This window comes from Budorcas taxicolor, chromosome 1 (assembly GCF_023091745.1).
Source record: "Budorcas taxicolor isolate Tak-1 chromosome 1, Takin1.1, whole genome shotgun sequence".
Classification (NCBI taxonomy): domain Eukaryota; kingdom Metazoa; phylum Chordata; class Mammalia; order Artiodactyla; family Bovidae; genus Budorcas; species Budorcas taxicolor.
The window spans coordinates 31,664,825-31,678,245 of record NC_068910.1 but is presented as its reverse complement, the minus strand read 5'-3'; positions in this window follow the sequence as shown (position 1 = coordinate 31,678,245).

Here is a 13,421-nt window from a genome sequence, read left to right as displayed (position 1 = left end):
ACTGACTCAATGAACATGAGTCTGAGTGAACTCTGGGAGTTGGTGATGGACAGGGAGGCTTGGTGTGCTGCGATTCATGGGGTCACAAAGAGTCGGACACGACTGAGCGACTGAAATGAACTGAACTGAACTGAAGATCTTTTTTGTACAGTTCTTCTATGTATTCTTGCCACCTCTTCTTAATATCTTCTGCTTCTGTTAGGTCCATACCATTTCTGTCCTTTATCAAGCCCATCTTTGCATGAAATGTCCCCTTGGTATCTCTAATTTTCTTGAAGAGATCTCTAGTCTTTCCCATTCTGTTGTTTTCCTCTATTTCTTTGCATTGATCGCCTAGGAAGTTTTTGTTATATCTCCTTGCTATTCTTTGGAACTCTGCATTCAGATGCTTATATCTTTCCTTTTCTCCTTTGCTTTTCGCTTCTCTTCTTTTCACAGATATTTGTAAGGCCTCCCCAGACAGCCATTTTGCTTTTTTGCATTTCTTTTCCATGGGGATGGTCTTGATCCCTGTATCCTGTACAATGTCCCGAACCTCCATCCATAGTTCATCAGGCACTCTATCTATCAGATCTAGTCCCTTAAATCTATTTCTCACTTCCACTGTATAATCATGAGGAATTTGATTTAGGTCATACCTGAATGGTTAGTTAGTGGGTTTCCCTACTTTCTTCAATTTAAGTCTGAATTTGGCAATAAGGAGTTCATGATCTGAGCCACAGTCAGCTCCCAGTCTTGTTTTTGCTGACTGTATAAAGCTTCTCCATCTTTGGCTGCAAAGAATATAATCAATCTGATTTCGGTGTTGACCATCTGGTGATGTCCATGTGTAGAGTCTTCTCTTGTGTTGTTGGAAGAGGGTGTTTGCTATGACCAGTGCATTCTCTTGGCAAAACTCTATTAGCCTTTGCCCTGCTTCATTCCATATCCCAAGGCCAAATTTGCCTGTTACCCCGGGTGTTTTTTGACTTCCTACTTTTGCATTCCAGTCGCCTATAATGAAAAGGACATCTTTTGTAGGTGTTAGTTCTAAAAGATCTTGTAGGTCTTCATAGAACCATTCAACTTCAGCTTCTTCAGCTTCTTCTTGAGACTTTAACAGCCAGAATTATCAGACCAAGTTTCTAGAAGTTTCTAACTCTTCTTCCAGGGCATTCCATCATAAACCTGAACCATGAGGGCTCCTCCTCTTATTATTTATCGTGAACTGATAGCCAGTGTTCTATTAACTTTCTTTTCAGCTTCGCCATAGAACAAAGAACACTAGTTATGGCAAAGTCTCTGAGATTCTACAAGATTCCATGTTGCCTTCTAAATCACCCAAAATTCAATTATATTCCAAATGGTTCTCATATTAGCATTACATTTTAATTCTTTGAGGGATTCTGTTGTATATAAAGTTCTAGGAATGAGAACATATAAACACTTAGAACCTCTGGTTAAGCAGGCACCTGGGCGATTGCAGGATGCAGGCTCAAGGTGTGTATGGCAGATGTTGCACAAAAAATTCATTGATTCTCACCGAGGGTGAGGTGCTATCTCAGTAAGGTGCATTTTGGAATTGTGGAAAGGATGTTTTGGGTTGTCAATAACTGGCAGATTCTACTGGCACATGCTAGACTTCCTACAATGCTAGGACACTCCAGTAACACAAAAGATCTTTCTGGGTTGGGACTTCTTTGGTGGCCTAGTGGTTAAGACTCTGCGCTTCCACTGCAGGGGGCATGGATTTGATCCCTGGTCAGGGAACTAGATCCCACATGCCACAGCCAAGACCTAGTGTAGCCAAATAAATAAATAAAATATTTTTTAAGGAAAAGAAATGTCTTGGGCCAACTGCCAACATGGCGATGCTGTGGAAAAACATCGGGTTAGGCTAAAGCTTGATGTTCAGGCCTTCCAAATTCAGAAATGACCATTATTATGTTGGTATGTGGCCAAGTGAAGCAAGAATTTCCAAACTCTGTCTTGCCATCTCTTCTCTTCCTCAAGGAGACACGTGCAACAAGAATAAAATTAGGCCAAGTCACACTTGACTAGCAGTTAAGGTTTTAGTCTCAAATACCAAAATAGAAGTTGGGCCAGCTAGGTTTGAACAAACAGAGGACCCTGATTTATTCAGCCTTGCTGGAACAAAGGAAAGGCCTGATTTACTTCCTTTTCCTGAGTTCAAATTCATGGTTTGGTTACTGCTCTGACATCTAATGTCATTGAAAAAGGGTTCCAGATACATTATCTAGGATTTACCCAATTTTTCACTTGGATATCTAATATACCAAATGCTTTTTTTTATTTTGTCTCTCTATCCCAGAAATCTGTTCTTCCACTGGGAATTTTAACATGTCTAGATACCCATTTGCTCAAGCCAGAAATTAGGTAGGAAGCATCCTTGGTTTCTCTGCTTACCTCACACTTGTATTGGTTATCTATTGTTGCATAACAAATCCCCAAATTTGGTGGCTTAAGATAATACACATACAGGGACTTCCCTGGTGGTCCAGTGGTTAAGACTCCACCTTCCAATGTAGGGGATGTGGGTTTGATCTCTGGTCAGGAAACTAAGATTCCACATACAACTAAGCTCACATGGTGCAACTAAGCCCACATGCCTCAACTAAGACTAGAAACAGCTAAATAAATAAATATTTAAAAATATATTATGCACATACAATCTCATGCTTTCTGTGGGTAAGAACCCAGCAGAGTGTAGCTGGGTTCTCTGCTTCACAGGCTCTCGAAAGGCTATAATCAAAGTGTTGGCCCAGGTGTGGTGGTCTCAACTGAAGGCTCAACTGGGAAAAGATCTGCTTCTAAGACTCACATAGTTGTTGAAAGGGGTGGTTTCTTTCAGGTCATTATATTGAGAATTTCTGTTTTGATGACTCTTTGCCAGAGACTGCCCTCAGTGCCTTGCCAGGTGGCTCTTTCTATCAGGGTAAGGACATCAGAAGAGCTAGAGAGAGAGAACACAGAAGTGACAATCTCATTATCTATTTTAGGAAGTGGCATTCCATTGCAATGCTGAGTTCTTCTTATTAGAAGCAAGGCATTAAACCGATTCTACCCTTAAGTGGAGAGGATTACACAAAGACCTGAATACCAGGATTACTGGGAGCTGTTTTAGAAGGCTACCTTCCTTACCTCCCATATCTGAGAGTCAGCAAGTTCTGTCAACTCTGCCTCCAAGGTGCAGTTGGCATCTGTCCACTTTTCTCCTGAGTTGTCAATAAGGATTGTTTGACGAGACCAAACCTTGCCCAGTTCCTCATGGTCTTGTTCTCATTGTATTTCATATAAATTATCCCCACTCCACCCTTCGCTACCTTAAATTGTATGATGTAGCTCTTTTGTGGCCTAGAAACCTCCTTGCTTTTCCCCATGCCTTCTTCCAATCCTTAAACCAGAATAAAATTTTTTTAAACATATACTGAGTCCTATTTCTCCTCTTGGGCTTCCCTAGTGACTCAGCTGGTAAAGAATCTGCCTGCGATGCAGGAGATCTGGGTTCAATCCCTGGGTTGGGAAGATCCCTTGGAGAAGGCAACAACTACCCACTCCAGTATTCTGGCCTGGAGAATTCCATGGACTGTGTAGTCCATAGAGCTGCAAAGAGTCAGACACGCCTGAGTGACTTTCACTTTCACTTTTGCCTCTGCTTATAACTCTTCAGGGATGGCCAGAAATTCTTAGATATAATGCCAAAGGCACAATCCATGAAAGAAATTATTGATAAGCTAGCTTTTATTATAATTAAAAACTTCTGTGAAAGACAAATGCAAGAGAATTGGAAGATAAGCTGCAGACTGAAAGAAAAGATTTGCAAAAGACATCTGACAAAGGACTTATTCAAAACATGCAAAGAGCTCTTAAAACTCAGCAATAAGAAAAGAAACAACCTGATTTAAAAATAGGCTGAAGACCTTAATGGACACTTCATCACAGGTGATATACAGGTAGCAAGTAAACGGATGAAAAGATGCTCCACATTCTGTCACTGCTGCTGCTGCTGCTTCTAAGTCGCTTCAGTCGTGTTAGACTCTGCGGACCCCATGGACAGCAGCCCAGCAGGCTCCTCTGTCCACAGGATTCTCCAGGCAAGAATACTGGAGTGGGTTATTCTGTCACTGCTGCTGCTGCTGCTGCTAAGTCGCTTCAGTCGTGTCGGACTCTATGTGACCCCATAGACGGCAGCCCACCAGGCTCCTCCGTCCCTGGGATTCTCCAGGCAAGAACACTGGAGTGGGTTGCCACTGGGGAAATGCAAATTAAACAATGAGATACGACTACGCACCTATTAGAATGGCCAAAATCTGGCACGACCGACACGACCAGTGCTAACAGGGATGTGGACCAAGAGGGACACTCATGCACTTCTGGTGGGAATGCAAAATGATACAGCTTCTTTGGAAGACAGTTACAAAATTAAACATACCCTTACCATACAATCCAGCGGTCTTGCTCCTTGGTGTTTATTTAACTTATGTCTGTACAATAACCTGCACTTGAGTGCAGGTAATTAGTAATAACGGCTTTATGAGTAACTGTGAAAACTTAGAGGCAACCAAAATACCCCTCAGCAGGTGATGGATAAATAAACTGTGCTGCATCTGTCACTTTGGGTGATAATGGTGTGCCAGTGTGTATTCATCGGGTGAAAGCATGTACCCCTCTGGTGCTGAGATGTTGGTGGAGAGAAGGCTGTGTACGTGAGGAAACAGTAAGGATGTCAGAATTCTCTGTACTTTCCCTTCAATTTTACAGTGAACCTAAAAATATTGCTCTTAAAAAATCTATTTTTCTTTTTAAAAAGCAAGCAGATAAAGGATTTTTCATGCAAGTACTCTGACTCTACTGTCTGTGTTGTTAATCATGCCCCTCCACCCCCTGCCCCAAAGTGAAAGTGAAAGTTAAGTTGCTCAGTCGTGTCCGACTCTTTGCGACCCTGTGGACTATAGCCTACCAGGCTCCTCCGTCCATGGGATTCTCCAGGCAAGAACACTGGAGTGGGTTGCCATTTCCTTCTCCAGGGGATCTTCCCGACCCAGGGATGGAACCCAGATCTCCCACATTAGAGGCAGACGCTTTAACCTCTGAGCCACCAGGGAAGCCCCAAGGATAGTGTATATATGTAGCTTAAGCAAAGAGAAGGGTGTAGAATGATCTGTAAAGATGGTAGCCAGTAAGTACCTCAGTTGATAGGAGAGGAGGCTTAGGGTCATGTCTATATCAGTCAGAAGGAGCAGAAGAGAATCTGACTAACTCTCACAGGTTCTTAGGAAATTTTGTGGAATGTTTAAGAGTTACTGAAATTCATTTATGGAATATTTTCATGGAGAAGGAAATGGCAACCCACTCCAGTGTTCTTGCCTGGAGAATCCCAGGGACGGGGGAGCCTGGTGGGCTGCCGTCTATGGGGTCGCACAGAGTCGGACACGACTGAAGTGACTTAGCTTAGCTTATGGCTTTCCAAACTTTAATGGGTGGGCACATTATCTGGAGCTCTTGTTAAATGTAGATATCAATGTTGTGTATCTGAGCCATGACCCAAGAGTCTGTATTTCTAATAAGCTGTTAAACATTGCTCCTGCTGCTGGTGGTGATTCAACATTTTGAGCAAGGGCTTGAATAATAAAGATATCTTTATCTTACGGAGTAAAAAACCCAGAACAGATGGAGGACAGGGTTGGAAGGAAATGTTTTCACTGAAAACCTGCTGTGAACATTCTTGTATTTGTCCCCTGGTGAGCACAGGAATATGTGTGTGTTGGATATATATATTAGGAGGTAAATTGCTGTATTGCAAGGTAGGCATAAGCTTAGCTTCAGTGGATGCTACCCAACAGTTTTCCCCTGTGATTGTATCAACTGACACACCTACCCGCAACACATGAGGGTTCTTTCTGCTAAACATTCTCTCCAAGTGTTTTGTTTTTCTCATTTTAACCACGCTGGAGACTGTGTAGTGGCATTTCAATGTGGTTTTAATTTGCATTTCCCTGAGCACTAGTGAAGTTAGCATCTTTTCATGTATGTACTGGCCAACTAGATGTCTTATTTTATGAAATCTCTGCTCCAGTCTTTTGCTCATTTTTCTGTTGAGTTGCCTTTGATTGATTTGTAAGATTCCCCAGAATCTGCATAAACAAACCTTATCAATACATATAGTTTCATTTTTAAGTGTAAATCTTTGGCTCCCTTGGCATTTACTCTAGGTGAGTTTGGGCCCACTTTATTTTGCCTTCATATGGTTTTCTCAACACTTAAACTGCACAGTCCACCTTTCCCATCAATTCTAGATGCCACCTTGGTCATGTGCTGCATTCCTAGGTGTATTTTTGGATATTTTGGAGTTTTCTATCCCATTCTTCTTGTCTGTTTCCCATGTTAGCATGCAGTTTTATTTCCTTAGAATGATGACATGTTTACATATCTAGCAGGATGAGTTTCATTGTTTTAGAGCTTCCCAGGCCATTCTTATTTATTTTTCCATATGAGCTCAGAACTAGCTTTCTCATTCTAAAATTCAAAAAAAGCTTTATTGGTATTAAGAAAAATTTAAAAGTTAACTTACAATGAATTAACATCTCCATGATGTTGTTTTTCCAGTGGAGTATAACTAAATGTCCCTTATTGGTTCAGTTGCTCCCCTGGAGAAGGAAACAGCTACCCACTCCAGTATTCTGGCCCAGAGAATTCCGTGAACTATATAGTCCATGGGGTTGAAAAGAGTCTGACATGACTGAGCAACTTTCACTTTCCTATTGGTTCAAATGTTATTTGGTATCCTTTGAGGATGCATAGACTTCTCTTGATATGTTTCACTGACCTGGTGGGAAAACAAGGAAAATCTCTGAAGCCAAGAAACTGTAAGAAGGTAAGAAACCCAAGAGACTATTCAGCATTGTAGTGAAAATTTTCTTTGGACAGGAAATAAAACCTAGAACCTAAACAAGTTGTGAAGTCAGAATGGGGACATTTGAATAAACTGGGTTCCCCAAAGAGTGACACTCTGTGACTCTAACAGTCAAAGCTATATAAGGCAGCACTCAGCTGAGTGATAGTGTTCTATCAGGTCCATCCCTGGAATTCTCAGGGTCTGGGGTGAGAGTAAAATCAGAGAACCCCATTATAGCACAGGGAACTCTACTCAACATTCTGTAATAACCTATTTGGGGAAAGAACTTGAGAAAGAACAGATACATGTATAGGTATAACTGATTCACTTTGCTGTACACCTGAAACTAACACAATGTTGTTAGTCAACTCTCATTATTGTTTAGTCACTAAGTTGTGCCTGACTCTTTTGCAACCCCATGGACTGTAGCCCGCTAGGCTCCTCTGTCCATGGGATTTTCCCGGCAAGAATACTGGAGTGGGTTGCCATTTCCTTCTCAAGGAGATCTTCCCAACCCAGGGATCAAACCACATCTCCTGCATTTCAGGCAGGTTCTTTACTGCTGAGTCACCTGGGAAGCCCACACTCCAATTTAACATAAAAGTTAAAAAAAAAATGGAGACCCACCTATCCTTTGCTTAAATATTTACAGGTCAAACTATCCACTGTCAAATAGCATATGTTCTATGCTTCTGCATGACAAATGTATTTTGATAGCAACCTTCAGGTTCAGGAGGAACTTCAAGATTTCTACACATATGCTTGGAGGGGGTGGAGTGCAAGTCCCCAGCCCCAGTCTTGAGCTCATCCCCTCTTCCCTCCACCTGTACTCACATGCTCAAGCTTCATCCAGTCTCCTGCAAACACCTGCCCTTTGGCCACCCTCAAGCCTAAGGGCATGTATGCTAGGGGCAGTTTGTCTTCAGGAGGACCACTTAGCAAAGAGGCCTGCACCAAGATGGGGTTCAGGACCATTTAGATTGGGAATTGCAGAGTCTTGGATATCCAGGGTATATTCCAGGTAGAGGAGGAGCCAGGGCTCTGGATGGGCTCTGCCTGAGAAAGGCCAGAGTGGGACCCAGTAAAACAGGGGGCCTAGCAGAAGCCATTAGACCCGAGGCTTGAGGATAGTAGAGGTCCTTACGCTGATGAGGGAATGTCTTAGCAGAAACTGGAACAGACTGTACAGCTATGACATAGGACTTTGGATGCCTCGGTAGATGCTGGTGTGGAGAGACAACTTTGAGGACCACACAGGACAGGACACTTGCGTGTGTCTGAACAGACACAACTCCAAGGTTCAGATGCTTCCTCAGGCCCACCCCACTCTACTCAGTTCTGTGATTCTTGGAAAACTTCCTAGAAGTAAAATGACACCTTGGGGTGAATTAAGGAGGTGGAGAAAAACCTGAACCCCTTGAGTCTACACCAAAGAGATTAAGGAAAAACTCTGAAGTGACTGAGTTGACCACAAATTGATTTGGCAAACTGTTGCCAGACAAAGAAATTAAATTCAGACAAGGAAGAATCAAAGTTACATTTTTTCACACCTGAGTTGTGTGCATTGAAAGTTCATACCTAATACAGCTTGTACTGGTGCTTCTTGGGTTCACTAAGGTTTTAAGATCCATCTAATTTTTTTTAAATTAATTTTTATTGCAGTATAGTTGCTTTACAATGTTATGTTAGTTTCTTCTGTACAGAAAAATGAATCAGTCATACATATACATATATTCCCCTCTCTTTTGGATTTCTTTCCCATTCAGGTCACCGCAGTGCATTAAGTAGAGTTTCCTGTGCTATACAGGGTGTTCTCACTAGTTACCTGTATTTTATACATACTATCAATAATGTGAAAGTGAAAGTCACTCAGCTGTGTCCGACTCTTTGCGACGCCATGGACTACAGAGTCCGTGGAATTCTCCAGGGCAGAATACTGGAGCGGGTAACCTTTCCTTTCTCCAGGGGATCTTCCCAACCCAGGGATCAAACCAACATCTCCTGTATTGCAAGCAGATTCTTTACCAGCTGAGCCACAAGGAAAGCCCATCAATAGTGTGTATGTGTCAATTCCTCCCACTTCTCCCTTCCTCCCTTGGTATACAAATATTTGTTCTCTACATCTGTGTCTCTACTTCTGCTTGCAAATAAGATCGTCTATATGATTTTATACTCTGGCCACCTGATGCGAAGAACTGACTCACTGGAAAAGACCCCAATGCCTGGGAAAGATTGAAGGCAGGAGGAGAAGGGGACAATAGAGGATGAGATGGTTGATTGGCATCACTGATTGGATGGATATGAGTTTGAGCAAGCTCTGGGAGTTGGTGATGGACAGGGAAGCCTGGCATGCTGCAGTCCATGGGGTCACAGAGTCGGACACAACTGAGCCACTGAACTGAACTGATACCATTTTTTTTTGATTCAGCACATATGCATTAATCTACAATATTTGTTCTTCTGACTTCACTCTATAGACAGTCTCTAGGTCTGTCTATGACTTTACAAATAACCCAAGATCCATCTACTTTTTAGAACAACCTGACTCACAGTTCATGCCCCTCTCATCACAGGGACAGGGGAAGAAGCTCCGAACTCTGGTCTGAATAGAACGTGGTGGTCCTGTGGGGGACTGCATGATGACTGACAACATGGGACTAGAGGGGACTATTGATATATGGCTTACAAATAAGTCACTTCAAGGTCACTTCGACCAGTAGTTCTCTTGGTGAAATCAGAAAAAATTTTTGCTACTTAAGTGTGTGAATTTTATCCAAAATTTCAGTATATACATATTAAATAAAGTTAGACTTTTGAGAATTTTTGCTGTGAAACTGGACGGTATGAAACAAGGTAACGTTGAAGGAAGACTAACGCTGCTATGTGTTATCATGCTCCAGTCAGTTCTGATTACAGCAAGATGGTGTTGGCACTTGAAGTCATGTGATGACATAGAGTAGAAACCTAAGAAATGGTTCTGGACAGTGTTCATCTGTACTGTGAATGAAAGAATGCTTTTTAAGTCAGTGTGGAAGAATGGCTTTGGGGTAAACAAGTGCCAAAATACTTTCAGGATGGACTAAAAAGTTGAATATAAACAATTAACCGTAAAGAGGTGAAAGAAAACAGAAGTAAATAGTTTCATGAATTTAGTTTGAAGACAGCTTTTGTGAGCATAGCCAAAGTCATTCTTGTTTATAATGGCCAAGAAATTGGATGTAACTGAATTATATAATCACTGAAATAAAATTTTTATCAAATCAGATAAACAAATGATGATACACTGATTCAATGTAATGTAGTCACATAGAATGGAGAAGGCGATGGCACCCCACTCCAGTACTCTTGCCTGGAAAATCCCATGGGCGGAGGAGCCTGGTGGGCTGCAGTCCATGGGGTCGCGAAGAGTCAGACACGACTGAGCGACTTCACTTTCACGCATTGGAGAAGGAAATGGCAACCCACTCCAGTATTCTTGCCCGGAGAACCCCAGGGACAGAGGAGCCTGGTGGGCCGCCGTCTATGGGGTCACACAGAGTTGGACACGACTGAAGCAACTTAGCAGCAGCAGCAGCAGCAGTCACATAGAAAGGTTTTTCTTGACATAATTAATTTTAAAATGAGCTATCAAAAAAGTATATACTGTTTAACTTTATTATAAGAAAAGACTCTACATAATACTTAGCTAAAACGTGTAGAACATTAATACTCTGGTTATCTCTGAATGGTGAATTTGTATTTTTCCTATTTTTCTGCATTTTCTTATTTAAATAAACAATCTCCACAAAACTCTCAAAACTTCTGTGAGACTTCTCTCTACTAACCAATCTTTACTACTTTTAAATTTAAAATTAGTGGAAGCAGAATTATTCACAGTAGTCAAAAAGTAGAACCAAGCCAAATGTCCACTAATAATAATAGATAATAATAATAATAATAATAATAGATAAACTAATATGGTATATCCATACAATGGAATACTATTCAACAATAAAAAGGAATTAGCTACTGATTCACATTACAGGATGGGTGAACTTCAAAAACATGCTATGTGAAGGAAGCCAGACACAAAGGGCCATTTATTGCATGGTCCTATTTACCTGAAATATCCAGAAAGGCAAATCTATAGAGACAAAAGTAAATTATTTCTGATCTGCAGCTCAAGGCAGGAAAAAGGTTAACTGTAAATGCACAGAGAGATTTTGCTGCAGGGAATAGAAATATTCTGGAAGTGGATTAAGGTGATGATTGCTCAACTCAGTAGTAAAAAACGCTGACTAGTACACTTAAAACAGAGTGAATTTCATGAAATGTAATTTATGCCTCAAAAAAGTTTTTTTAAAAAACTTAATGGAGAATTTGGTGAAAGTTCAGAGACTAAAAGATTTAGAGGTTTTATTGTATTTTGGTTTTAACGTGAAAGAAAAGGATGAAGAAAGAGTGTTTAGAGACTTCACAGCTGCGAAGGAGAAAATCTGGCTTTATACACCATGGTTATCTGTCCAGATATTTAGGATGGATATACCATGGTTTTTTGTTTTGATACCAGGGAAGAAAGTTTATCTAGATTTAGACACAAAGAATCATGATGCTGTTTCCTTAACCAACTGTGGGTTCCTGGAGAAAAGAAACTAAGTCCTAGCCTTAAGTATTAACTTTTGCCACCAACCTGCTATGTGACCTTCTCCCAATCACTTCATTTTTCTGAATTTCAGTTTCTTTATCTTACAAAAGCATGAGTTGTACTAAATGGTTCTGCCCTGTTCAGCTGCAGAATTCTTTTCCTGGGCATTCACCCCTCTCAAGGATTGCCCTAGAGTCTTATCTAGTCCTAATGCTTGTTGTTTCCGTTTTTGTGTCTTCCACATCAGATAAAGTGACCTGGTTCCACCCCATTTATCTGTACTTTTTCCCCTGGGAGCCTTTGCTCAGATAATTTAGACTTGTCAGACTTATCAGGAATGAGATTTTTCTAATTGTTCAGCCCCCTACACATTTCTCTATCTCTGGATCTCTCTGACTGGATTTTTACACCGGATTGCCTTTCATTGCTATTCTGTTTATCCCCTGCTGCATTGCAAAACCTCCCTCAAACCTAACAATCATTTTCTTAGGCTGATAATTTTGTGTGTGAGAAATTAGGGCAGGCACAGTGGGGACGGCTTGTCTCTCTTCTGATGTAACTGGGGCCTCAGCTGGGGTGGCTCAAATCCTAGAGGTGGCTGGGATGGGCCCGTAAGCTTCGAGCTGTGTTTCTGGCTAACAGCAAGATTCCTCTGTTCTTCTTCCTGTGGTATCTGCTGAGGCTTAGATGTCCAAGATGGCTTCTTCACTCTTGAAAATGGTACCTGGGCTGGGATGGCAGAGGCAGTCACTGCTGGCCACACAGCCTCTCCAAGTGGCAGGTTGGGCTTCCCCACAGCATGGTGATCTCATGGGTAGCTAGATTTCTTGCACGGTGGCTGGCTTCCTTTAGAGCATGTGTTTCAATAGTCTGGTTGGAAGTGGCAAGATTTTTTTATGACCTGGCTCTCCAAAGTAATGCAGTGTTACCACTGGTACCACAGGGCCAACCCAGCTTCACACTCGGGTGTGGGAAGATGCGGCTTTGGAAACTGGCTACTGCAATTGCTAATTCTTCTGTGTTTCATTTTCACAACTAGAGTCTAAATTATTTGAAGTTAGAGATCATTTCTTTCATCTTGTATTATCTCTTCTCTCTCTTCCTCCTAGATCACAAAGAACAGAAACATGTGTTTTATAGATGGTGGACTAAGTGAAGTCGCTCAGTCATGTCCGACTCTTTGTGACCCCATGGACTGTAGCCTACCAGGCTCCTCAGTCCATGGGATTTTCCAGGCAAGAATACTGGAGTGGGTTGCCATTTCCTTCTCCAGGGGATCTTTCCGACCCAGGGATCGAACCCGGGTCTCCAGCATTGTAGGCAGACGCTTTACCGTCTGAGGTACTAAGACAGGCAAAGGACTAAAGGTCGGGTAAACTCAGAGGTCCCAATCCTGACTGTGTTACTTATAAGCCATGAGACCCAGAAAGTCACTTAACCTCTTTAAGTCCAAGTTTTCTCATGAATAAAATGAAGGCACTGGTAATAAGAAGTCTGTTTCCTCCCAGAGCTGAAATAATGACATTGTTTGCAAAACACTTAGAAAAATGACTCATATATAATAAGCAAACAATAAATTTATTGTTGATTAAATTTATACCATAAGTTTATGATAACTTGGGGGAAGTATTACCTAGAGGCAAAGAAAAGAGCATAAGCATTATTTTCCAGGATGAAAAACAACTCCGTAAACTGTGATAATGAAGGCAACAGGTTCTGGTCTCACTGGCTGGAGACCTCTGATGCCATGAAGACAGAACTTAAAATTTTCTTATTTCTTCATGTTTTATATAAAGAGAGAAGACACTTAACTGGCTACAAATTATGATTTTCAAAAATCACCATAAAAATGTTGTTAACTACTGAAGTGATGAAGCAAGATGAGTGTAAATAAACAAAACC